This window comes from Bubalus kerabau, chromosome 21 (genome assembly GCF_029407905.1).
Source record: "Bubalus kerabau isolate K-KA32 ecotype Philippines breed swamp buffalo chromosome 21, PCC_UOA_SB_1v2, whole genome shotgun sequence".
In the NCBI taxonomy this organism is placed as follows: Eukaryota; Metazoa; Chordata; class Mammalia; order Artiodactyla; family Bovidae; genus Bubalus; species Bubalus kerabau.
In genome coordinates this window covers 36,540,334-36,566,512 of record NC_073644.1, presented here as the reverse complement: position 1 = coordinate 36,566,512, position 26,179 = coordinate 36,540,334, and the positions used below count along the sequence as shown (strand labels likewise).

Sequence of the window (26,179 nt, the reverse complement as noted above, 5' to 3'; positions counted from 1 at the left end):
TAAAATTGTTGTGAGGATTAGAGATGCTGCATAAAGAATTCAGCTGAATGACTGGCTAACTGAAAATACCCCAAAGGTGTCATACACTCTTAATATCAACATCCTTAACTTTCTTTGAATAGGGCTTTATAATTTACAAAGGGCTCCCCTGGTCGCTCAGACAGTAAAGAATCTGCCTGTAATGCAGAAGACCTGGGTTTGATCCCTGGGTCAGAAAGATCCCCGGAAAAGGAAATGGCTACCCACTCCAATATTTTTGCCTGGAGAATTCCATGGGCTATAGCCCTAAAGCGAGCTACAGTCCATGGGGTTGCAGAGACTTGGACAGGACTGAAAGACTAACAGTTTCACTTTTACAGCTTACAAAGAACTTTCACATACATTTGCTCTTTTAGCTGCCACAACATCTCAGAGAGGTAGGCAAGGATAAGAATCTTTTTACTTTTTGGGTGGAGGGCCCCTGCAGCACATGGCATGTGGGGCCCTATTTCCCCAACCAGGGATTGAACCCATGCCCCTGCATTGGAAGCACAGAGTCTTAACCACTAGACTGCCAGGGAAGTCCTGTGGAAGAGCATCTCTTTTTGTCTCAAAGACCTTCCACTCTGCAGCTCAAGGTGGTGACCTACCTGTTTGCTGCCAACCATGTAAATGGCCACACTAGACTGAATTTATTATAAACTATAACTTTGGCAAAAGCAGATAGAATGAGTGGACAACTTTGGCAAATCACTGTATTCTAGCAGAGACATAGACTCTAGATTCTGTGCTAATGAACTGCTTGCTTGATTTTAGTTTAAGTTCCTTAAATCACCCTCTGTATTTGACTAAAGTCAATAATAATGATAATAAAAATACCACTGTGCTCTCAAATCTGGGGCTAAATGTTATAAGTACAAAAGAAGATAAATCCGTCAAAATTACATCTTTTTAGGCGTGGAACTTGAAAAAGTATTCTGACAAGACTCTTCTAAACAATACACTGCACTTACTAACTGAATATAACAATCTAAGCATTCCTTTGGAGTGTCTGACATGAGCATTTAACATCCTCTTCCTTTCGCTGGATTTGACTGCAGTGTAGGTGTACAGGAGGCCTTCAAGCTGTTTGTAACACAGATCTATCCTCTTCTTAAATGTGCATCTAGAAGCAAGAAGTTGGACGGGGAGTTACATTTGGGGAAAAATATCCAAGGGGATAGCCATCATTCAGTGAGAGGCTGGCAGAAAAGTTGCATTCCAGGTCAAGGTCATTTCTCCCCGAATAAACTGAAGAGCCCAGCGGGCTCAGAGTCAATGGTTTGGCACTTAGGAGTGCTCTGGGTCAAGCTTAGTGCTTACATGGCTCATCAATTTGTTTTCAAAGAGCTGCCCCAAAGTCAGCAGGGTTAATCAATTCTAACCACTGGGCAATGAAATAGTCAGCAAACTCATCCCACGAGGCTATGAAGGAAGAAGGCAGGACAGACCATTTGATTGTCTTAGTCACTTAAGAACCATTCATGACAAAACCAATCAATCTGATCTCCGTTGCCTATTAGCACTCAACCATTAACTGACTCAACATGTGTTCTCCTCATTTTCAAAATATTCTTAGAGTCACAACTGACAAGCAGTTTCTTTGACTTCATTAAGCACTGGAATGGAATTGTAACTTGAGTACATCAGCAGAAGGACATTATCTTTTTCCAAATTATCAGGAGAGACAAAAAAATAAAACAGGAAGGCTGGTTAAAGTACACATTCAGATTCCCAGCCTGGTGGGGAATTTTTCAGGGAATACAAAGGGAGGTAGAAATAGAAATGATATTTGGATAGTGTTAAACTATGTTAGAGAAGATGTGGAGGTCAGCTGTTACTACAAGTCACCAAACCAGCACAGAAGAAAACACAGAGGAGCGATAAGATCTGCATGAACCAAACAGCTGCTTTAAGTCTCCCTTCACTAAAAAACAGAGCATCTGATAAATTCTTGACTTGTCTTGGCATTTTCATCTCAGAATATAGAGGAAGCGAGGAAGTTAGCTGAGTCAGAAGGAATGTGCCTGGATGTGGAAGGGTGGAGTCCTGGAGAGTTAAGCAAGTGTTTCACCTTAACCCTTGCTGTCCTCAAAAATCAAAACAGATATCTGAAAGCTTATCTAAATACTGTGTACAAAGAATGATGTCTGTAATTTGCTTCAAAATTATCTAATGGCAGCAGGAAGTGGGTGGAGGGTGGTAGGTGGGGGTAGAGAAAAAAACAGGATCGTCTATGAGCTGATCATTGTTGAAACTAGATGATAGATCCATGGGGGTTCATTTTGTTACTTTCTCCATTTGAGTATGTTTGACTATTCCCATAATAATAAGTAAAACAAAATAATACATGACTCATTCCAAAGCAAAAATAAAACCTCTGAAAGGAAGAATAACTTAAAGGTATGACAAGCTTTCAAAAAAGAAACAGTCTATTGGCAGAGGCACAAACAATCCCATTTAGAGAGAAAGTGAGTGTTGTTAGAGTGTGGGGTGAGGAGGCAGCATCAAAAATCATGTGACTCGACAAGGAACCATTGGGAAATTGGTGGGGACATTTTTGCTTGTTGAAATATCTGGGGGCAATGCTGGTCCTCACTGTTAGAAGGCCAGGGATGCTAAAAATCCTTTAGCCCAAGGGCCATATAATTGTCCTCCCAGTGACAGCTGCACCCCCACTGAACTGTTGAAACCAAAGTGCCGCAGTGGACACCAAGGAACTCTTCTTTTAACCTGACCTGAAAAGTACATGGCCCATGGATGGGAAGGATAAATAGTAAAGAATGAATAATAAAGACTCACATGGGATTGTGAGAAAAGGTTCAAGAAAGCCAAAAATTGAATGATTAGACACTTGCCAAGTTCAAAAGTCAGCATTATATCGAGGTGCAATAACAATCTAACTTTTGCAGATCACAGAAAGAAGGCAGAATTTCCTTTAACCTAGAAAAGGTAACACAAGTGTGGTTAAAAGAAGCTGGAGAGCAAAATGATAAGAGGGTAAATCATGAGAAAACACCACCAGAAAATTATACCCAGACCCCAGGGAGGCTGTGCCAGGACTACTCAGCCAGGAAAACGCAACCCTTGCCTCAGGCTCTGGGAGCCGTCTTATCTCCTTTCAGAAAAATGCAATAAACCACAGGCCAACGGCACCATCAGAGGCTTCCCAGGTGGCTCAGTGGTAAAGAATCTGCCTGCCAATGCAGGAGACGCAGGGTCAAGAGGATTCCCCTGGAGGAGGAAATGGCACCCCACTCCAGTATTCTTGCCTGGAAAATCTCATGGATGGAAGAACCTGGTGGGTTAAAGTGCATAGGGTCGCAAAAAGTCAGACACAACTGAGCGACTGAGCATGCATAGCTCTGTCAGTGGCTGAGCAAGCCTGACTTCAAGTCTGTGTCCGGTCTCTCACACTGTGGATCAGGTCCTAACTTCAAGGAACTTTTATTCTGGTTTGGGGAAACAAGACACATTGAAACAACAATTCTGAAGGTCAGAAGAACACCATCAGGTTAAGTCCTGAGTGAGTTGCATAGATGGTTAACAGCAAAAGCCAAGGAGAGAAAGAGTTGTGGCTTGAGTCAGCAGAGGGTGAAACAAAAGGCGATGTAACCCTGATCTTAAGAGAGAGGCAGGGTTTAAGTAACCATTAAAAGGAGAGAACATTTTGTGGAAAATACAGAATTAGGGAGTAGGGGGACTTCCCTGGTGGTCCAGTGGCTAAGAATCCCTGCTCCCAATACAGACAGGGGGCCCAGCTTTGAATCCTGTTAGGAAACTAGATCCTGCATGCCAAAATGAAGATCAAAGATCTCACGTGCCACAAGTAAGATCTGGTGCAGCAAATATATATATATATGTATGTATATGTAAGTAGCTTCTCTCATAGCTCAGGCAGCAACTTGCTCCTTGGAAAAAAAGCTATGACAAACCTAGACAGCGTATTAAAAAGCAGAGACATCACATTGCCAACCAAGGTTCATATAGTCCAAAGTATGGTTTTTCCAACAGTCATGTACCAATGTGAGTTGGTCCATAAAGAAGGCTGAGCACTGAAGAACTGATGCTTTCAATTCTTTCTGGAGAAGACTCGTGAGAGTCCCTTGGACAGCAAGGAGATCCAACCAGTCGATCCTAAATGAAATCAACCTTGAATATTCATTGGAAGGACTGGTACTGAAGCTGAAGCTCCAATACTTTGGCCACCTGATGAAAAGAGCAGACTCATTGGAAAAGACCCTGATGTTGGGAAACATTAAGGACAGGAGGAGAAAGGGGCAACAAAGGATGAGATGCTTGGATGGACTGACTCAATGAACAAACATTTGAGCAAACTCCAGAAGATGGTGAAGGACAGGGAAGCCTGGTGTACTGCAGTCAGTGGGGTCGCAAAGAGTTGGATACAACTTAACAACAGAATGACAACTATATGTGTGTATATATATACATATGCTGCTGCTAAGTCGCTTCAGTCATGTCCGACTCTGTGCGACCCCATAGACGGCAGCCCACCAGGCTTCCCTGTCCCTGGGATTCTCCAGGCAAGAACGCTGGAGTGGGTTGCCATTTCCTTCTCCAATGCATGAAAGTGAAAAGTGAAAGTGAAGTCGCTCAGTCGTGTCCGACTCCTAGCGACCCCATGGACTGCAGCCCACCAGGCTTCCCCGTCCCTGGGATTCTCCAGGCAAGAACACTGGAGTGGGTTACCATTTCCTTCTCCAATGTATGAAAGTGAAAAGTGAAAGTGAAGTCGCTCAGTCTCTTCCTACTCTTAGTGACCCCATGGACTATATATATATATATACACACATATAATTGGGTGGGGGTAAGAAAGAAAACAAAAAAAGCCCTCATCCTTTGACCATGTCTTGACTTAGGACTTAGACACCCTACCAGCTTTCCTAGCAGGTGTGTGCTTAGAGTCTGGCCTTCTTGCCTTGCTCAGCCCCTGGGTATTTCTGGGCTCTGGACTTCTACAGTACACCTGGCTCTGACTCATTACTGCTCAGGCTCTTGGGTCTTCTTGTCCTCTGGCCACAGATCTCTCAGAATCTCTTCTGGCCAACTGCCTCAGTGCCTTGGCCTGATACAAGGGTCACTGGTCACCCTTGGACAAACTGCTCAGACACATTCCCAAGAAAGGGAAGGAGTACAGCATTTTATCTGGACAGGGAACTGAGATCATAGTCTGTGAGTGCTTTCCTTTTTAAAAATGTTCCATTTATGTATTTACTCATTTTGCTGGCCTAGGTCTTCGCTACAGCATGCGTGATTTTAGTTGCAGTATATGAACTCTAAGTTGTGGCATGTGGGATCTAGTTCCCTGAGGGATTGAACCCAGGACTCCTGCACTGGGAGCACAGAGTCTTAGTCACTGGATCACCAGGGGAGTCCCTGGGTGCTTTCATGTAATCAAATCCAAGGGAAAATTTATCCAAAAATGTTCTCTATTTCTCTCCAGGCCTTGATACAGATCTTTGTATCTAGTCATTTTTTATTTTCTAAAAGTTGGCACCAAACCTGATAGAGAAATTCACTTAAATGCATCACGAACAGTAGATTGGAATGTTTTGGAAAAATATTTGCTAAAGTGGTGGTAACTGAACCAGCGGCAATGTGGCATCTGGAATCAGCTTATAAAGCATTGATCATGAGTTTTCCAGATCAGGTAGGAAGATCCTGAGCTCACCTCCTCCCACGGATACACCAGACCTACAAGTGCTCACCTCTTCCCACGGACACACCAGACTTACAAATGCATGGAGAACAATTAGCCCTGAGACCCACCTAAAGACCAGCAGAAACGACTTTCTACACCTAAGGACAGGAAGAAAAGGCCACGGTGAGACAGGCTGGAGGGGCAGAGATGAAGTCTAGTCGGAAGTCACACCTCCCTGTGCAGCACCCACAAAGGAGGAGGGCTATCAGAGCTGATGAAGCCCCCTGCAGAAAGGACTGCACAGAGAAGATGAATCCCCCGAAACCCTTCTGCTTCCCCCCCACCACACCCAATCCTGCCGCCAACACCTGGCTTTGAAAACCAGAGGATCTATGTCCAAGGGAGCTAGAGGCCTGTGGGAAACTGAGACTCTGATCATTTTTCAGTTGTTTGTTTTAGGTCATGACCCATGGCATGTGGGATCTTAGTTTCCCGATCAGGAATTGAATCCAGGAACCCGGCATTGAAAGCTCAGAGTCGTAACCACTGAGCCACCAGGCAAGGCCCCTGAGACTCTGATCTTGAAGCGCTTGGGCACAGACTTACTTGCTGTGAGTCCCAGGGCAGAGGCAGCAGCTTGGAAAGTTCCTGGGTCATATGAGAAGGTGACTCATTGACTAATTTAGGGCATGTGCTGGAGGGGAAGGGATTGGGTGGGACTTTCTCTAAGACTAGAGTGCTGGCGGGTGCCATTTAAAAAATTCTCTTTCCGCCTAGCAGGCCTGGTGCTGGATGGTGCCATGACTGTCATGATTCATCAGACTAGTTAACACCATGCATCTGCCCTGGTGTTCCTCTGACAAGTTACCCTGCCCAACCAGTCTACCCCAGCCAAAGTGGCTCCCTCCCTGCCCCACCCAACAGGTCACCCTGGCCAGCACCAGTGCCCACTCCATGGAGTGGCTCCAGCTTCTGGGGGCAGTCCTGCACACCAGAGTTCCTGCAACAGTCACAGCCAGGCCTTGCAACACGGGGGGCAAGGACGGCACATCTGCACAACGGCAGCAGTTGTGACAGGACCACTCAGCCAGATGGCTAAGAACCAACCCCGCCCACCAATGCACCTGCAGCAATCATGGCCCAACCACAACAAGGGGGCACACACAGCCCACCGGGGATCTGGCTCTGATGACCAGGGAGTATGAGGACCCAAGACCCCACAAGGCATCTTCTGCATAAGACCACTCTTTCAAGACCTGAAGATGTAGCTGATATACCTAATACATGGAAACAAACTCAAAGACTTAGGTAAACTGAGGAGATAAAGGAACACCTTCCAAATGAAAGAAAGGCAAAAAATCTCAGAAAAATAACTAAATGAAACAGATAGGCAATTTCCCCAGATAAAAAGTTCAAAGAAACAGTCACAAAAGTGCTCACTGGGAGAAAAATGGATGAACTCAGTGAGAACTTCAACAAAGAGATAGAAAATAGGAAGAAGAACCAGTCAGAACTGAAGAATATGATAACTGACTAGAGAGAATCAATAGCAGTTTAGAGGATGCAGAACACATCAGTGACCTGGAAAACACGGAAGTGGAAATCAGCAAAAAGAAAGAGAATTTTTAAAAGTTAACATAGTTTAAGGGGCCTCTGGGAGAGCATCAAGTGTACTAACATTCATATTATCAGTTCCCAGAAGGAGGAGAGAAAGGGACAGAAAACCTATTTGAAGAAATAATGGCTAAAAGCTTCCCTAACCTGGTGGGCTGCCGTCTATGGGGTCGCACAGAGTCGGACACGACTGAAGCGACTTAGCAGCAGCAGCAGCAGCAGCAGCAGCAGCAGCAGCAACCTGGTGAAGGAAACAGACATCCACATTCAGGAATCACAGAAAGTCCCAAGCAAGAGGAACTCAAAAAGATCAACACCAAGATAAATCGTAATTATTATTAAATATGCTTAAGTAATTAATATTAAATAATTATAATTAAATTGTCAAATGTTAAAGAGACAGTCTTAAAAGCAGCAAGAGAAAAATAACTAGCTACATTCAAGGGAACCCCCCCAATGAGCTATCAGCTGATTTTTCAGCAGAAACTTTACAGGTCAGAAATGATGGCCACTATTTATTAAAAGTCCTGAAAGGAAACTACTCACAGCCAAGAAAACTCTACCTGACAAGGTCATAATTCAGAATTGAAGGAGAGATAGTTCCCCAGACAAGCGAAAGCCAAAGGAATTCATCACCACTAAACTGGACTTACAAGAAAAGTTACAGGAACTTTAAACAGAAAAGAAAAGGCCATAACTCAAAACAAGAAAATTCTGAGAGAAAAAAATCTCACTGGTAAAGGCAAACACATAGTAGAGGTAGTATGAACATTAAAAGACAAAAGTAGTAAAATTCTCTACATTTAAAATAATTGGGAACTTCCCTGGTGGTCCAGTGGCTAAGACTCCATGCCTCCAATGCAGGGGGCCTGGGTTCCATCCCTGGGCAGGGAGCTAGAGCTCATATGTGGCAACTAAACCTTCTGTATGCTGCAAGTAAGACCTCATACAGCCAAATAAATACAAACAAATATTAAAAATGTTCAAATTAAAATGATGAGTTAAGTGATATACAAAATTAAAAAGTGTAAAATATGATGCCAAAAACAAATGTGAGAGGGGTTGTAAAAATGTAGTGCCTTTAGAAAGTGCTCAAAACTAAGTGACCATCAACTTGAAGCAGACTGCTAAACATTAACACATAGGCTGTTTTATATGAACCTCATGGTAATTGCAAACCAAAAATCTATAACAGATACACACAAAAAATAAAGAGACAGGAATACAAACGTAACAGTAAAGAAAGTCATCAAATCACAAGGGAAGACGACAGGAGAATAAATAAGGAACAGAGAGGAACTACAAAAACTATCAGAAAACAATTAAAGTGGCAATGCATAACATCCCTAATAATAATTACTTTGTAAATGGACTAAAGCCTTCCAACCGAAAGACACAGGGTGGCTGAATGAATAAACACTAATTTGCACACCTACGCCTATGTCGATTGACAAGAGACAGGATACAGACACAACCTAAGAGTCCATCGACAGACAACTAGATAAGGAAGATGTGATTTATAAGTCACCTGGATATAATGTACAGCATAAAGAATGTAGTCAATAATATTGTGATAACTTTCTCCGGTGACAGACCATTACTCTACTTATTGTGATGATCAAGTCATACTGTACATGACTGGTGAAACACTAAGATGTACATCTGAAACTAATATAATAATTCGTTTCAGAACATAATATAATATTGCATAGCACCTATACTTCACTTAAAAAAGAAGCTTACAGTCCAGACAAAAAGTCAATCCATGTACATGGAGAAAATACTATGCATGTTTTTAAGTGGGAGTTGGGGGACTTTAGTCATGGAAAGTGCTATTTATATACAGTATCTTAGAGCTAAAATAAATGTTCAATTTATCCTTTTTTTTAAAGCATTGCTACATCAGCTCCACCAAGAGTTAATAAATCTAAATGGGTCATGATACAAATTGTAACCAAAAAGGCCCTGTTGTGTGATTCACGTATATATTGGGGCTGTAATATTCATGATCAGTTCAGTTCAGTTCAGTCGCTCAGTCGTGTCCGACTCTTTGCGACCCCATAAATCGCAGCACGCCAGGCCTCCCTGTCCATCATCAACTCCCGGAGTTCACTCAGACTCACGTCCATCGAGTCAGTGATGCCATCCAGCCATCTCATCCTCTGTTGTCCCCTTCTCCTCCTGCCCCCAATCCCTCCCAGCATCAGAGTCTTTTCCAATGAGTCAACTCTTCGCATGAGGTGGCCAAAGTACTGGAGTTTCAGCTTTAGCATTATTCCTTCCAAAGAAATCCCAGGGCTGATCTCCTTCAAAATGGACTGGTTGGATCTCCTTGATAGCCTGAAACAAATTACTGTGTTTCTTCTAAACATGATTTTTTATTTATTTTTATTTTTTGACCCTGCCACGCAGCGTATGGGATCTTAGCTCCCCCACCAGTGATCAAACCTGCGCCCTCTGCAATGGAAGCACAGATTCTTCACTGGACAGTCAGGAGGTCCCTAAATGAGATTTTTAAAAACTACATATCATACACCTTTTTTGCCATAAGTTACTGCCATTCACAGTTCTGCAATTAAAAGAATATTTTTTTCCTCTAAAAATCAGAACTGTACTTCCTAGTAAGACACCCAAGCAGACACAAATTATGACAGGGTTGGCCACCTAACAAAAATGCATTAAAATATAGTGCCCGTGGAGGCGGATGAGGTGAGGGCAAGCTGAACACTGTACTTTTTCTTTGTTTACTGGCGCTGCCAACATGATGTTTAGGTTCGTGGGTTGGTATTTATCTGAAATCATGCTGATACAGGCATGAATGTTCTGAGTTTTTGAAGGATAAGGATGTGTGTGTGTGTGTGTGTGTGGATGAGCTGCTATTGTGCCTGCTGGAGCACCTTTCTCTTTTTTTTAAAGTAATGTTATTTATTTGTTTATTTTTGGCTGTGCTGGGTCTTTGTTGCTGCACTGGATTTTCTCTAGTTGCGGTGAGTGGGTGAGTTGCAGTGCGTAGGTTTCTCACTGCAGTGGCTTCTCTTGTTGAGGAGCACAGGCTCCAGGGCGCCTGGGCTTCAGGAGTTGTAGCACATGGGCTCAGGAGTTGCCGCTCCTGGGCTCTGGAGCACAGGCTCAATAGCTGGGGCACACAGATTTAGTTGCTCTGCAGCATGTGGAATCTTCCCAGATCTGGGATCGAACCTATGTCTCCTGCATTGGCAGGAGGATTCTTTACTACTGAGCCATCAGGGAAGCCCTGGAGCACATTTCTCTTAATGAAGAGACTTGGAAAAGCTATAAACATTGCACAGCATAGATTCTTGATAACAACAGCATGTTTTCCTTGGGAAAAACAACTGGCAACTCAAAGCAGTTGATGCTCTTTGTGTACTACCATTGAGAGAAAAAAAAGAAAAACCACTCTGGGAGGGGGAAACTAGACAGTTTCTATTAAGACAGTTTTTTAGGCAGTTTCTGGGACGATCACATCTTGGACACATCACTTTAATGTGCTGATGAGTTTTTAGAAAGACCATTCTTAGCTTTTTCAAGTTTATTCTGTTCCATATTTTAGTAGATTCTGAATTGCTAATACTGACTCAAATTGATGAAAGGATTTTTCCTGAACACGAAACTAGAAAGAATATTTTTCCATAGAGTCCCAACAGGACATGAGGTAATGATTCTAGCCTAGCATTTTCTACATCAAAGTTTCTTCAAGTAGTCACTCAAAAGTCTGTTGATTGATCATTAGGCAAAAAACAGATCAAAGACAAGTATTAAAATGAGTTATGAAGTTCAGGCTCATTCAAACCCCAAGCACATGGAGTTTTGCTCATTGAGAAAGCAAGTGTGCTTCTGTCTAAAATCTTGTTCTGGTTTCTTAAACATTCTTCACCTAGGATTAGTATGTTATGAACTCATCTTTGCATAGTGAACATACTTAGATTCTAAGAAACATAAATTACACATAGAATGTTATTTTTATATGGCATAAAGGTATGTGAGGAACTTTGAATGTTAGGTACATATTATGGATTTGTGACAACAGCCTCTGCTGGACCTGCCTTTTCTGCACAGGATGAAGAAAACAGATGAACAAACCACAGCAGTGCGTAGCCTCCCTTGGCCCGGCTGGGAAAACATTTCTCAAGCCTGTGGTCTACAGCCCAGCTGTTTGTCCAGCAGCATCAACGTAGCCAGCAGGTCACTTCTGGATCCCAGGCTGCAGAGTGTCTCCCACTGTTGACCAAGCCAGGACAACACAGCCAGCATGACCCCCACAACGTGGTGTAGGGGTTAACCGTTATTTTATCTTTAAAAAAATAAAACCACCCCCCTTAAACCTCAAACAAACTTAATAGTCTTATCAAACTGGCTGTTTAAAACCATCTTCCTTTATCTGCTTGTCCAAGAGTGAAAGAAGAGAAAGAGCCAAAAGGCTAATAATTGTCCCCACCTGCTTTATTCAAAACCTCAGTGCTTATTGCTTCAAGGTTCCAGAATTTTCAGTTCTCAGAAAAGGACTCCTGTTAAACTTTTTTTAAAAATTGTTACTGGAATACAGTTGATTTACAATGCTGTGTTAGTTTCAGGTGGATAGCAAAGTGAATCTGTTATACATATAGTCACTCTTTTTAAGATTCTTTCCCCATAGGCCATTACAGAGTGCTGAGTAGAGATCCCTGGGCTACACACTAGGTCCTTATTAGTTATCTATTTTATATACAGTACTATGTATATGTCAATCCCAATCTCCCAATTTATTCCTCTCCCTCTTACCCCTGTTAACCATAAGTTTATTTTTTACATCTGTAACTCTATTTCTGTTTTTTAGATAAGTTCATTTGTAGCCTGTTTTTTAGATTCCACATGTAAGCAATATCATATGATATTTGTCAAAAAAAGAGAGAACACTTGTAATGAGGTGTACAGTTTCCATTCATACCACATTTGACACTAAATGAGGTTTTTTTTCACTTAACTCTGCACCAACCAATTTTCCAGCTCTTCTCACACCAACTGGGTGTCCTACAATTCCATTCCATTCAGTTCTTACACTAACCACACTGATTTAGTGCAGATCCCACAGGTTTATAGGGCTTCCCAGGTGGTTCTACTGGTAAAGAACCCGCCTGCCAGGTAAGAGACATAAGAGACCTGGGTTCAACCCCTGGGTCAGGAAGGTCCCCTGGAGGAGTGCGTGGCAACCCACTCAAGTATTCTTGCCTGAAGAATCCCATGGACAGAGGAGCCTGGTGTGCTACAGTCCATGGGATCGCAAAGAGTCGGACATGACTAAAGCAATTTACACACACACACACACACACACACACACACTCACACACTCACACAGGAACAAAACCCATAATTCCCTTCTTCTTACTTCAATACTTCTAATCTCACTTGGAAAGCTGGCTGGCAGATGAAAGTTGGCCCTGAGAAATGGTTTCTAGAAACCTCCTTCAGCTTCCCTTCCCTTCTGGCTCTTGTGAGTCAGTTGTCTCTTGATCGGTCATCATGTTAAAAGCAGATCAAAAATGGGTACTAAAAATGGTTAGGATGCCCAGGCTTATTCAAGCCCCAAGTACAGGGAGTTTTGCTCATTTAAAGCCACCTTTCATCTACAGATCAAGACTGCTTTTTTCACTGACACTGGTCTTCCCATTGGTCACCAACTCCCAAGCTATTCAACTAGAAAACTCCCATGGCCCTTCAGCCCCAGGAAAGTGGCGTTTAGACTCTCATGGGCCCAGCAAAGTCAGGAGACCTACCTAAGAGGGACAAAAGGAGAGAAGATGCCCCCTCCCTCAAATTATTTCTACAGAAACTTTGAAGTCTCCTCACTTCCTGCTCTTCCCAGCCCCACTCCCAAAATTCACCGAAATTACTCGCAGATTCTCACCTGAAAGTGGTCATTTCTGAATTTTATACAACAGTAACCTCTAGACAATCTGGTCATATATTCACACGTACACTTTGGGATTTGTTTTTCTCAGATCCTTTGAAATACTTCCTGCTACAGGAGGGGTTGCCTCTAGGTTCTTAAGACAATGTGAGTTTTAAGCTTAGGTTATTGGTCCCTGCCCAAAGTGTCAGAGAGAACTGGGAAGATCTAGAAGCAAAAGACCCCAGAATGTGGGACTTCTCTGGCAGTCCAGTGGTTAAGACTCTGAGATTCCACTGCAGGGGGCACAGGTTCAATCCCTGGTTGGTGAATAAAGATCTCGTATGCTACACAGTACTGCCAAAAATTAACAAAAATGTAAAACTTAAAGACCCCAGAACAGATGTGGGCTTTGAAGCTCAGCAGGGCTGAAAACATTCCAAGAGCAGATGTCACAGTCCTCCTCTAAAGATCTCCCAAAAAAGCATCATGAGAAATAAAGTGACCATGGAGACAAGGCTGAGCCCTCACACAACTCTAGGGGGCACCACTCATGGGAAAACAGTGTGAGTGTCCCCCTGGAACTAGACAGATACAGACCTCTGAGAACAAAAAAAAAAATGCTTTTTTCCACAGTGTCTGTGTTGCCTGAGACAAACACCACAGGGAGCTTCCTGGGAGAGAGCTGTTTCCTGTCCAGAGCGCAGAAGCCGCCTGGCAAAGCTGAGAGGATGTGGCTGTCGATAAATATGACTTAGTTCTGTCCCTCACCACCCCCACCCCCTAGAGCCCTCCCTGAAGGCCTCCCCTTGCACCTTGGAAACAGTCCAAGCATTGGAATGAGGTTTTTTCTTTTTTTTAATTTGCACTGGGTCATAGTTTTTCTATGAGAAGAGAAGCTAAAGGCAAAGGAGAAAAGGAAAGATATACCCATTTGAATGCAGAGTTCCAAAGAATAGCAAGGAGAGACAAGAAAGCCTTCATCAGTGATCAATGCAAAGAAATAGAGAAAAACAATAGAATGGGAAAGACTAGAGATCTCTTCAAGAAAATTACAGATACCAAGGGAACATTTCATGCAAAGATGGGCACAATAAAGAACAGAAATGGTGTGGACCTAACAGAAGCAGAAGATATTAAGAAGAGGTGGCAAGAATACACAGAAGAATTATACATAAAAGATCTTCATGACTCAGATAATCATGACAGTGTGATCACTCACCTAGAGCCAGACACCCTGGAATGCAAAGTCAAGTGGGTCTTAGGAAGCATCACTGAAAACAAAGATAGTAGAGGTGGTGGAATTCCAGTTGAGCTATTTCAAGTCCTAAAAGATGATGCTACGAAAGTGCCGCACTAAATATGCCAGCAAATTTGGAAAACTCAGCAGTGGCCACAGAACAGGAAAAGATCAGTTTTCATTCCAGTCCCAAAGAAGGGCAATGCCAAAGAATGTTCAAACTACTGCAAAACTGCACTCATCTCACACGCTAGTAAAGTAATGCTCAAAATTCTCCAAGCCAGGCTTCAAAAGTACGTCAACCGTGAACTTCCAGATGTTCAAGTTGGATTTGGAAAAGGCAGAGGAACCAGAGATTAAATTGCCAACATCCACTGGATCATCAAAAAAGCAAGAAAGTTCCAGAAAAACATTTACTTCTGCTTTATTGACTATGCCAAAGCCTTTGACTATGTAGATCACAGCAAACTGTGGAAAATTCTGAAAGAGATGGGAATACCAGACCACCTGACCTGCCTCCTGAGAAATCTGTATCCAGGTCAAGAAGCAACAGTTAGAACTGGACATGGAACAACAATCTGGTTCCAAATTGGGAAAGGAGTACATCAAGGTGGTATATTGCCACACTGCTTATTTAAATTCTATACAGAGTACATCATGCTTTCTGCTGGGCTGGATGAAGCACAAGCTGGAATCAAGATTGCCAGGAGAAATATCAATAACCTCATATGCAGATGATGCCACCCTTATGGCAGAAAGTAAAGAGGAACTAAAGAGCCTCTTGATGAAAGTGAAAGAGGAGAGTGAAAAAGCTGGCTTAAAACTCAACATTCAAAAACTAAGATCATGGCATCCGGTCCCATCACTTCATGGCAAATAAATGGGGAAACAATGGAAACAGTGATAGACTTTATGTTCTTGGACTCCAAAATCACTGCAGATGGTGACTGCAGCCACGAAATTAAAAGACATTTGCTCCTTGGAAGAAAAGCTATGACCAAGGTAGACAGCATATTAAAAAGCAGAGACATTGCTTTGCCAACAAAGGTCTGTCTAATCAAAGCTATGGTTTTTCCAGTAGTCATGTATGGATGTGAGAGTTGGACTATAAAGAAGGCTGAGCCCTGAAGAATTGATGCTTTTGAACTGTGGTGTTGGAGAAGATTCTTGAGAGTCCCTTGGACTGCAAGAAGATCAAACCATTCGATCCTAAAGGAAATCAGTCCTGAAAATTCATTGGAAGGACTGATGATGAAGCTAAAGCTCCAATACTTAGGCCACCTTATGCGAAGAACTGACTCATTGGAAAAGACCCTGATGCTGGGAAAGACTGAAGGCAGGAGGAGAAGGGGGTGACAGAGGATGAGATGGTTGGATGGCATCACTGACTCTATGGACATGAGTTTGAGCAAGTTCCAAGAGTTGGTGATAGATAGGGAAGACTGGTGTGCTGCAGTCCATGGGGTCACAAAGAGTTGGCTGTGACTGAGTGACTGAACGGAACTGATAGTTTTTCTTTTCTTGCACTGTGTCTTACTTGTGGCAAGCAGGATCATTTGTTGTGACATGTGAACTCTTAGTTGCCACATGTGGGATCTAGTTCCCGGACTAGGGATTGAATTCAGGCCCCTGCATTGGGAACAAAGAGTCTCAGCCACTGGACCGCCAGGCAGTCCTTGGAATGAGGAATTTTGAAGACTGGTTCTGCTGCTTGTGAGCTGTGTGAATTTGGCTAAGTTATCTTCCCTCTCTATCTCCAGGTTTCTCATCTGTCAGGTGAGTTAACCATACCTAATACTTGGAGTTACCACACCCAGTAAGAGAATTTTCTCTTTCCTGGTAGATACTGGGCTTTGTGTGTGGTGTTAGGCTAAAGGAGGAAATTGAGAAAGGCCAAGGTAGGCTGATTTGATTTATAGGGGAAGAGCAGAGAGAAGGAAAAATCCACTGGAAAAGGATGAGAAAAAGGAGAGAGAAGAAAAAAGCCAAGGTAGGCCAGTTTGGGAGGAACTTGGGGAGAGTGTGGAGGAAAGCAGGAGAGAGATTCCTGCCTCATATATGTGAAGTATATTTAGAAAGAGATAGCTGGGGGACTTTGTGTGACCATTAAATCTTCCTTTAGCATTTTTAGAGCTGAGTTGAATAAGCAAATAGTTTTATCACAGAGGTTGTTGAAAACCATTTCCTTCTGCTCGCCCAAGAATGAAATAAGAATGGAAACACCCAGAAGCCTATTAAAACGAATGAACCCTCCCTGGCTTCATCCTCAACCCCAACTATAAACTCCAGCAGGTCAAAGGCTGTAACATGCCACACCATGACAGCTTGTGGATGTGGTTGCTGGCACAGGGAAGACACCAGTCTGATTTGTCGCTGAATTTATTGTCTTTCGTGGTGTTTCCAGTTTTCAAGCCCAAAGAAAATTGAGAGAAAGCCTCCCTTGATTTTCATTGTCATGAGCCTTGGGTCCCATGAGGTATGATGTGGAGCTGACCACTCTCCGGAAACTTCGAAGAAGAGCCATAAACCTTCTAGAAACATCTGTACAGAGTCATTCAAAGCTTCCTGAATCCAAAAGAAATCTCATAAAATGTCAGCAAAGCCACTCGTGCATTTTAAGACATTTCCTGAACTTTTATAGTGTACTCAGTTGCTCGGTTGTGTCCGACTCTTTGTGGCCCCATGGACTGCTCCTCAGTTCATGGAATTTTGCAGATAAGAATACTGGAGCGGGTTACCATTTCCTCCTCCAGGGGATCTTCCCAATCCAGGGATCTTTTATACTAGCAATAATAAAATGGAGAAAAGATCCCTTGGAGCAAAGGAAATGCTTTTGTTTGTATCTATACACAGGAGGTATTCTGCATTGTGAATTGATCGCATTTGATGTGAGCATCTAAACACACATATTTTAAAAACCTTTTCCTTTTTTCTGTTCTATAATAGTCACTTGTTTCAGTGGTCCCCAAAGCGGAAAAGGATGGTCTTATACAGGGAGGTTTTATATAGGTTTTTCATACAGGGCTTTACATTTGGAAATATAGTCAGAGGAATTCATGAAGACTGAACCACTGGTGATGTTGCTTTTTAGTTTTAGAAACTATTCCCATCAGACTTCTTTGTATAATTTTTGTGTATCCTTGTAAAACTAAAGGCCAGATGAAGGAGAAAACCAGTCAACTTTGCTTCCCCGTGACTGTCTCACTTCTCACACCCATCTCATTTTTACTTTGCTGCAGAATGTTGGAATTCACTGCAGCTCCACCCTCAGGTGCAGTAAACACAACTAATTGTATCAATTCTTTATTTCTTTCAGGAGCCAAAAAAAAAAGCAAATCACTTGCCCATGAAACTGAAAAGCTCCTGATGGGGTTGGAGATGCATTGAGACTAATGAAGCCCGCCGTTCACAGATCTTTTCACATGACGGAGACAGACAGAGAAGAAACCTGACTTACATCTGTCAGCTTTACAGAATGCAAAGCACCTATTCCCACAGTCCTAAAGGTTTGCTACAGGTTGAGCTGCGAGCACAAAACATTCACCCAGGTTCCTCCCACACCCACTCTATTCTCAGGACAGAATGGGCTCTTATAAATGTGTGCCCGTGGCGCCTTGAGAGATTTTCAAAGGAAGCAATCAGAACTGGCATTTCCACCTTCCCTGCAGGGGCAACCTTCTACACAGCTTAAAAGAAATAATGGTAATTTTTTTTTCCTGAATATAAAAGAGCGTTAGTGTAGAAAACTTAGAAACGCAAAAAAGGTAAGAAAAAATAAAATCACAGGATTCTGAAAATTTTGGTGTAAATCTTTCTAGGCTTCTTCTATGCATCTTTTTGATAATGGAAATATATATGAAAATGAATGAAAAAGAACATGACTCTACATTTGCTTGATACATTGAATCTTTAACTGTATAACATGAATATGTTCCCACTTCACTAAATATTTTTCAGATCAGCACTTGAAATGATTATATATGTTATATAAATGTAATATAATGTTATATTACAGAGTGGTGTTATGATTTATTTAACCAACTAAATCCCAATGGCTGGACATTAATCCCAATTTTCTGCTATTAAGATCAGTACTTCATGAAGTATCTTGTGTACAGATCTTGGCAAACTTCAGCAATAAATTCTCAGGCATAAATTTGGGGATGTGGAAATGCTGGATGTTCAAATGCATGCCCATTTGAAAGGTTTTTGACATGCAACTTTAAACATCAATTTTCAGCCTTCCTAATCTTGCTAAACATTGCAGATTATCTTAAGGAAAATACTTTGCCAATTTGATAAAGAAACATGTTATTTTAGTGTGGTTTTACTATGAATTTCTATGGGCTAATGAGGTTGAAGGTGTTCTCCCTTTTGTTCACTATTTACATTTTTTGTTTGTTTTGAGTGTTTATATTGTTTCCCTAACTGAAAACTATTCATCTTTTTCTTATTGACATAAAATATCTCTTGAAATATTAAAAATATTTTATATCTCTGCTAATACATCGACAACTTTTTCCTGGCTTTCCATTTGCCTTAAAAACATATTTATGATTTTTTTTTAAATGTGCAGAATGTTTCATTTTTATGCAGTACAAACAGTCTTCTCCTTTATATTTTATGACTTTGGTTATATAGGCTTAGAAAAGCTTTCTCTACTTCCCACAAACTTTTGTCAACAAATCATAATCACATACTGCCTTGGGATAGCTCTTTCATTGTTGGGCAAGGCATAAACAGTAACTGAAGGCCAAGACCAGCTCTTATGCTTACTTTCCCCTTACATGTCCTGCAGTTAGTAGATCATGATCCAGTCACTAAGCACATGTATTAATTGAGCAGCTACTACATTCCAGGGTTATTAAATATAGGTAAAACACACACTGGACACAATTGCTTCTTCGTGAATTCCACCAGCACACACGGTGTAATGAACACACATGAACAGTGCAAAGACCAGGGCGGAAAAGCAACAGTGATGAATCAAAGAAAAAATCCTGTTTCTTGAGAAATTTATAGTCACTGGACTCCATGTATATATAGAGAGAGTTGGGCAACTCCATATAGTCTCAAGAATATATATAAATATACTTGAGGGATTAAAGAGAAGTAAGATTTAAAAGAGTTCGGTGGTTAGGACACCATGCTTACACTGCAAGGGGCACAGGTTCAATCTCTGGTCAGAGAACTAGATCCCACATGCTGCAACTAAGACCCAGTGCAGCCAAATAAATACATATTTTTTAAAAAAAGAAATGACCCCAAAACATAGCTTAAAAAATCTATTTCATCTACCCATCAATTTTGGGGTTAGAAATTCAGAGGCAGCATATAGCAGGAAAGTGTAGTTCCTACTTTACAATTTTGGGGTCTGAGCTTGGAAGACTCAAGCGTTAGGAGCAACATGAGGGCTGGGACTGGAACCACCTGGAAATATCCTCATTTATAAATCTGACAATTGACTCTGGCTAATCACTGGGACCTCGGCAGAGGCTGTCAACTGGAACACTTAATGTGGCTTCTCCATGTGGCTTGAGCTCCTTATATCATGGCAGTCTTGGGGTAGTTGGACTACTTACATGGCAGCTCAGGGCTTCAAAAGGTGAGACTATCAGTAAACAAGATATTTCCTAACTTAGCCTCGGAAATCATTCCCACTGCATTCTGTGGGCTACTGGAGAGTTAGAGCCTGCCAGGATTCAAGGTGGGATGAAACGGTGGTTGATATAGATCCCTTCTCTCCATGAAAAGAGTGTGAAGACCACATTGTAGATGAGCATAGAGGATGGAGACATCACTGTTGGGGCCAACTCTGGAAAACACAATCTTCTACAGATAGTATTAGTTTAGGGCCTTGTCACTGGGTGAGGTCACTTAGGAATTGAGTACAGGCAGAGAAAAGAGGTCCTGGATTGAGCCCTAGGTATCAACATTTAGAGACTGGGAGGAGGAGCCAGTGGGCAGAGGCAAGCCTGGAGCAAATGCCATATCTTGCAGCAGATGCCACTTTCTGCTGAGACTCCTTAGGGACCAGGGTCAGAGCATGTTCTTGCATCAGCATCAGTTGCAAGCTGGGGCCAGGACCAGCCCTCCCCAAATGGACACTGCCTGGGGGCTCTGCTGAGCCCAACTCCTCAGCCCCACCAAGGTGCTCAGAGGGTCCCTACCTGTGAGCATTGACTCAGTACTCCAAGGCAAGTTAGAGAGGTTAGTGGAATTTAGAGCTCCCCTGTAAGGAGGGGAACCCCCAGTCCAAACAAACCTACCCTTTTAGAAAACCTATTTTTGCCTCTTCTTCAAGAGCTAGAATATCCTCCAATTTATTCAAACCCAAAGAAAATTTACCGTCCATACAGTAGCATCTGGATTGAGATTTAACTTGACTTCAATTTTCTTTAAGAACAGTGAGCGGAGATTGACATCTTGGAGAATTACCAAAACCAAGAGTCCACCTCCAGGAAACTAAACTGCCAGGAGTCCCCTAAGTGGCAGGCCCCAGGAGATAATACAAAAGAATGAAGTTCCTCTTCACACAGACCCTGCTATAGCACTTAAAAGAAACACAGCATGTGTTGGCGATGGAGATTCTGTTACTATATAAATGTCTTGCTGAAATGGGTCTGACCTCTACGAGATTTATAAAAAACAAGGCACGTGCTGTTCTTTAAACATTTTTGCTCATGCAAATGATGCCCTATTAAACCCAGTAATGCTTAACTACTAAGTTAAAAAACAACTACAGAGCACTTTGGACCACTCCAGGGTCCCCCTCACCGTTTTGAGGTTTTATGTAATTCGTATATTGTACACAAGAAGACTTGACCTGGAGCAGGCAGCAAGAAATGTGTAATTAGAAACACTTCCCAAGGAAATTACGGTGACAAGTGAAGGCTTGAGGATTTCCGCGGAAGCCTGGAGCTACAGATATTCATTATAGGTACTTGGGAGGCTCTGCTGCCCTGCTGAAAACTGTGTCTAATTGCTGTGTGGCTGGATTCAGGAGTGGAGGACAGCCCAGAGCCAGGAATGGTGTCTATGGCAACAAAATGCTCCATTTTTAAACTTTACATTTCACAAAAAGAAATGGCTTAGGGTTTTTTTTTTTTTTTTCCTCTTTCTTCCTACTAATCTTAGAGTTTGTACCAGCACAGATTACCCTCCAGGTCTAACATTTTTCCTGGTAGCTAATGACTAGCTGGGTTAAGTGCCTTTTGCTTTTACCTCAGGTGTTATCAGCTCCAGCCGATCATTAATTACTGCACCAGGAAGCATTTTTCCAATCAAATTATTGTTTAACCAAAACAAAAGAAAATGAACACTTGCTGTTGTCAACAACTATTATCAACTCTCCTTGAGAGTCTAAATGGGAATAGTGAAGGTTTTACACTTAAGGAGATGTGTCCTTCTGGGAGTGGGGGTTGGATAAGAAGGGCTTTCTCTAGATACAGCGAAGTTGCCTAAAACACTTCTGAGGACAGTTCACTGTGGGTGAGAAGGCTGCTGATCCCCAGGCAGGAAGACCCAGGAAGCTTCTACTCACACTTCCCTGGGTCTTCAGTCTCCAGTCATTCTTCTTTGTTAATGTCCATCTAACCCTGCTGTTGGGCTGGACACCCCAAATGCTTCTATGGGAGTGTCTGAGGGGAAAAGATTGCTTTCAGGAGCAGTAAGTGAAACGTGCATGCATAATAACAACCATGTTTCCTGAGTGTAGACAGCCTGCCCCGTGGCTTACACACACACGATCCTGGGTGAATCTGGTAATGCACTCCCACCCCAAGAAGAGTACATTGCTATCCCTGTTTCACAGGTATGGAGACTAAGACCCAGAGAGGTTAACCTGGCCAAGATCCACAACAACCTGGTCAATGGCAGAGTTCATACTTGCTTCCCAGTCTTTCCATCGGTGCCTTCATTCTTTGTTTTTAAATTTTTATTTGTGCTAAAATACACTTGACATGAAATCTACCATCTTAACCATTCTTAAGTGGCATTAAGTACAGTAGAGTGCAGTACAATGGCATTAAGTACCTTTCATGGTGTTGTGCAGTCATGGCCACCGTCCATCTCTAGCACTCTCTTTATCTTGCAAAACCGAAACTCTGTCCCCATTCAACAATAACTCCCCATTCCCTTCTCCCAACCTCTGGCAACCACCATTCCACTTCCTGTCTCTGAATTTGACTGCTCTAGAGACCGGAATCCAACAGTATCTGTCTTTTGTGACTGGCTTGTTTCACTTGGCATGATGTCTTCAAGTTTCATTCACACGCTGTAGCATGTGCCAGAATCTCCTTCCTTCCTAAGACTGACTAATATTCCACTGTATGTATGGGCCACATTTGGGGGCCCATTCATCCATGGAAGCACACTCAGTTTGCCTCCACCTTTTGGCTATGGTGAACAGACTGTTGTGTTTAACTCCTCACCCTTAAGATATATTGAGACTTGGAGAGTGAGTTTTACAGGAAGGTGAGCAGCCATGGACTGCTTGACATGCCCCAACCTGGGCAGATCAGCCAAGTACTGCATGGCCCATTGGCCCTTGGAGAAGGTGCCACCTCACTGATAGGGGTGGCGGTGGGGGGGGGACAGTGATGCCAGAGGCCAAAACCTCCTGCAGTTCAGCCATCAATTAGAGAGCCACAGTGCCATGCTGGCACCCCTGATGAGGAACTTAGGTATTCAAAGCCTATGTGTTTCCTGAGCCTTCGTTTCTGGGAAAATCAAGGTTCTTCAATTCCAAACTGCTCAGTCCAGACTCGATTGCAAGATTCCTCAGCTGGACTATGCGTGCCTTGGAACTCCATTGCTCATCCACCAAGCCTTGCTCTCCACTTGGTGGTTCTGAGGGTGGCTGCAGATGAGCAGTGTTCCCCTTGGAGGTTACCATCCAAAGGGTTTTAGAAATGGGAGGGGCATTTCTAGTTGTCATAATGATCTGAATGGGGAACACTACTGACATGTAACATGTGGGGCCAGGGACGAAAGGCACCATGTGTAAGGCAGTTGCCCAGGACAAAGACTTGTCCTGCATCCTGAATCTCTTCCTAACCTGTCATTAAAACATATATTGTAAGTAAGCAAAAAAACCTCATTATAATCATCTGGGACTAAAACCTAACTATGTTTTACAAAGAAACAGAAAGTAATTTTGCATGGTTTTTATATGCACTAGATTTTCCAGGAATGCAGCTATTGAGTAGATTGAGGGAGACTATTTTTTTTTTTTGTATCAGAACTTTACCAACAGTTACTCACCATTTTGGAAAATTACGGCAATGTCACTCCTAGTATTTGAGTTGCAAAAAAGTGTATACAACTTTATCAGTTTCATTTGAATTGCCACCTTCAAAAGTCTACTTTGGGACTTCTCTGGTGGTCTAGTGGCTCAGACTTTGCACTCCCAATGCCGGGGACCTGGGTCAGGGAACTAGATCCCACATGCCTCAATTAAAGAGTCTGCATGCCACAACTAAGACCTGGCATAGCTGGCATAACTGGCATAGCTGGCACAACTAAGACCTGGCATATCATAAATGGATAAATAATAAAAGCACACAAACAAGTTATTGTTTAAAAAAAAAAGAAAAGTCCACTTTAGGGGCCACCCCCACCCCATAGGCAGAGAAGGAAATGGCAACCCACTCCAGTACTCTTGCCTGGAGAATCCCTGGGACAGAGGAGCCTGGTGTGCTGCCGTCTATGGGGTCGCACAGAGTCAGACACAACTGAAGCAACTTAGCAGCAGCAGCAGCCACCCCACAGGAGGGGTGTCTATCACTCTCCCCAGTTTGTGTTAAGTCTTCTGGTGTAGTCCTGCCCTAGCATTTACATAATGAAATATGCATCCTATTTTTATACATTTCTATTCTTTGATTTCTTCTTCTTTTATAGCCAGGGCATTATACTATTTTTATTTTAGACATTACCTGTTTTGGTCTTTTAGATCACAAATCCTGGCAAAACTCTCGGGGCTTAATGTGTTTCAGAACTCAGAATTTTCCAAATTTTAGAAAAGCAGCATGGTCACCCAGGATATGTTATAGAACCCCTCAGCAGTGTCTAGCATAGCATCCTGTAATCAATTACGCCTATTGCCACAGCAGAACGTATATACAGACACATGGAGTGAGATCAATTAAGTCTATGAGTAGCTTCAGATCAGCTCAGGGTGGGTTTTGTTGACAAAATTTTAAAAACCAGTTTAGGATTTCTAAAGCATTTACAGATCGTGGCCCTCCATTATCTGTGGCTGTCAGAGATTATATTTATAATGAAGGGGGCGGTTTACCAAGGAGGAACTGGATCTGATAGGCTGTGAGCTCGGCTCCGCCCACATCTCACAGTTAGCCTTTGAGGTAGGGATGGGTTCCAAGTGAGGCCCTCCCTTCCTGAAGTCTCCTCTCTGTTCAAGTGAATGCGACCTGGTTGTTCTCTTTCCTGTCTGTCAGTTTTGGACCTTTTTGAGCTCATTTTGTCAGACAGCTGCCAACACACGCAATGCCCTCAGAGGTAACTGACCACATAATGGCTGCTCCAAACACGACAGGGGGCTTCCCTGGTGGCTCAGCGCTAAAGAATCAGTCTGCCAGTGCAGGAGACTCGGGTTTGATCCTTGGGTTGGGAAGATCTCCTGGAGACGGAAATGTCACCCCACTGCAGAGTTCTTGCTTTGGGAAATCCCACGAACAGAGGACCTTGGGGAGCTATAATCTATGGGGTGGCTAAGAGTCGAACAGCGCTGAGCGACTGAGCCCGCTAAGCAGGACAGATAGGTGTTCTATGAGCTCCTCTCCCTCCGCTCTTCTGTCCAAAGGTAACTTGTTCTCTCTGCCTAAAATCCCGTTTTATCCTCCTTGTCCGCCGGCTGTTTTGTTTTTAAATTTCTGGTCTACCTTAGTTCCCGGCCAGGGATAGAACTCATGCCCCTTGCATTACAAGCACAGAGCCTTAAGCCCTGGACCGCCAGGGAAGTCTGGGGGATTCCTCCTTAAAGCCCCAGGCTAAATGTCATCTATTTATGGGACTTCCCCAAAGCTTTCCAACAGCATTTGACACCACCCTTAGGCAAGATCCCCCGGTAACTCTTGGTACTTTCATTCACTCCGGAAATGCGAATGCTTTTTTTTTTTTTTTTTTGAGTGTTTACTGTGTGCAGGGGACTGTGCTAGGCTGAAGAATGCGGACCCTATATGACCTTGGATTTCCTGGTCTCCCAAGGCGCTGCTCCCAGCACCAGCCGTTCATCAGCCTGTTGTCCTTGCCAGGGGAGCGGAGGTTCCCTCCAGCTCCTCTCCCAGAGCATTTCCTTTCCCACAGACAGGAACTCACATTTGTAGGGCAGCTTCGTGATGTGCCAAACACCCTGCAAGGTTCTGTTCTCTTCCGAAAGGGGGCCGCTGCTGTTGTGCCCAGCAGACCAAGTCCCGGGATAGGCGTGCTGCGTCTTCTCCTGAATTTTAATTTCAGAGATTTGGGAGGGGGAGTTCATTAGCATAACCTAAGTCAGTTAAAACCTTTTCACATTAAATCAATTGTGGATATACTTCGGGGCAGAATGCTCAATTAACCCACATTGTTCTTAATTTACTATTTGAAGAGATAATACATGTCCGTGAAGCAAAATTCAAAAGGTATCAAAGAGTTGAGAATGAAAAGTTACCCCTCTGTTCTCCAACCACCTGGCTTCATTCCCAGGAAGCAACCACCTTTCCCATGTTCTTGGGAATTCTCCAAGAAATCATCTCTACACAGT

The 26,179-nt window shown here is 42.9% G+C and overlaps 2 long non-coding RNA genes across 2 annotated transcripts; one reads left to right on the top strand and one right to left on the bottom strand.

The window, feature by feature from the left end:
• Positions 1-775: 775 nt before the first annotated feature.
• LOC129636091 (uncharacterized) lies at positions 776-25,832 on the bottom strand. Its single transcript, XR_008706636.1, has 3 exons — positions 25,756-25,832; positions 7,442-7,535; positions 776-1,144 (listed from the first exon to the last, which is right to left on the bottom strand). It is a non-coding gene; the product is annotated as an uncharacterized LOC129636091 (long non-coding RNA).
• LOC129636092 (uncharacterized) lies at positions 24,590-26,179 on the top strand. Its single transcript, XR_008706637.1, has 2 exons — positions 24,590-24,936; positions 26,024-26,179. It is a non-coding gene; the product is annotated as an uncharacterized LOC129636092 (long non-coding RNA).